Consider the following 1,807-nt stretch of genomic DNA (forward strand, 5'->3'; position numbering starts at 1 on the left):
TTTAACACATAATCAATATTTCCAATTAACAGCACAAAATACAATACCAACAGCAATTGATATTGGATTAACTAAGGTCTACATTCACTTTGTATATTAAATAATAACTCAATACTGTGCTTGAGTGTAAGTGGTGCAAGAGCATCAGTGAGCAGTAATGGAACTTTCTTTGGTTTGCCTATTGACTCCCGGTCTTACATTAAAATATGTCAATGAGAAGTAACCATAGCAGCACAATGGCTCAGTGGTTAGCACGGCGACCTCACAGCTCCAGTAACCCCGGGTTTGATTAAACCTTCGGGCAACTGTCTCCCCGTGTCTGCATGGATTTCCTCTAGGTGCTCTAGCTTCCTCCCACGGTCCAAAGATGTGCAGATTAGGTGCAGTGGTTATGCTAAATTGCCCATAGTATCCAGAGATGTGCAAGCTTGGTGGAATAGCCATGGGAAATGCAGGGGGCAGGGGGGCGGTCTTGGTGGGATGCTGTTCGGAGGGTCAGTGAGGACTTGATAGGCCGAATGACTTGCTTCCACACTAGGGATTCAATGAAAATTCTCATTGAGATTTGTTAAAGGTAATCATGAGAGACAATGTAAAATTGTGTGAAAGCCTGTTAAAATTAAATTCTGATTTCTGCCAGTTACTTTGTTATTAAAATGAAGGATAATATTTTAAAGCTTCATCACTAATTGTTTAGTGATTCAAAATAAGCAAAAGGTACAATGATGTCATAGATAGCTCAGATTTAAATCCTAACAATGTAGTTAAATAAATAGAATGAATGACAATATTGTGTTGGCATGTGGTACAACTATTATGAACACAAATGTAAAAAAAAAAATTTAGTTAATCTAAACATAACCGATTAATACCTTAATTGCCCCCGTATGTTGCCACAGAAAAATACAAATTTATGAATTAATTGGTCACACTGTGACAAAGGTAAGAATTTAAAGCATTATATTTCTTATATTTCAGGTGGGAGAATATATTATCCCACAAGTGAATATTGCAGGGGAATTGTCACAGGAATGGAGTAGCTATTGCAGTTGCATCACAGTGAATCATATGATATAAGGGCAGGGAGTGACGCAGGAGTGCAAAAGACATAAGTGCATAACTCTTAATTTGTACTGTCCTACTATCCCACACAATCTAAGTTCCTTTTATATTGTTTTACTGCCTGACAAATTTCAGACTGACAATAAATTATAGTTCCTGGAATCACTAAGGTTGACAAAATCACAATGTATGGCTATTACGAAGCTATCCGTAAGCAAGCTATCTTTGCTAAGACAAGTGATTAGGAATACTTGGAGCCAAAGGTGTAACTATGGTGCCAAACCAACATATTAGCATCTTGAGTGAGCTACCCTCAGCATGGAAAAGGAGCATTGCATGAGTTCTGGTATCTGGTACATAAAGACTCATAGCAGCAAATAGGGTCAAAGTGGTAAAAAGACAAAACAAATGACTCTTTACTTTAATGCACAGAGTATTTGGAACAAAATTAATTAATGGCACAAGCAAAGGTTAATAGCTATGATCTTATAGCCATTATGGAGACATGATTATAAGGAAATCAAAACTGGGAACTAAATATTCAATGCTGGGTGATGTTTTGCAAGGACAGGCAGGAAGGAAAGAGCGGTGGGATAGCATTGTTGTAGTATGAGATGGAGTAAGTACGATAACAAGAAATTGTCTTGGGTCAGATGATGTAGAATCCAAATGGATCGAGATAAGAACTAACAAGGGGAAGAAGACATTGGTAGGAATTGTCTAAGGCCCCTAAACAGTAGTGATA

This window comes from Rhincodon typus, chromosome 2 (assembly GCF_021869965.1).
Source record: "Rhincodon typus isolate 14 chromosome 2, sRhiTyp1.1, whole genome shotgun sequence".
Lineage (NCBI taxonomy): Eukaryota > Metazoa > Chordata > Chondrichthyes > Orectolobiformes > Rhincodontidae > Rhincodon > Rhincodon typus.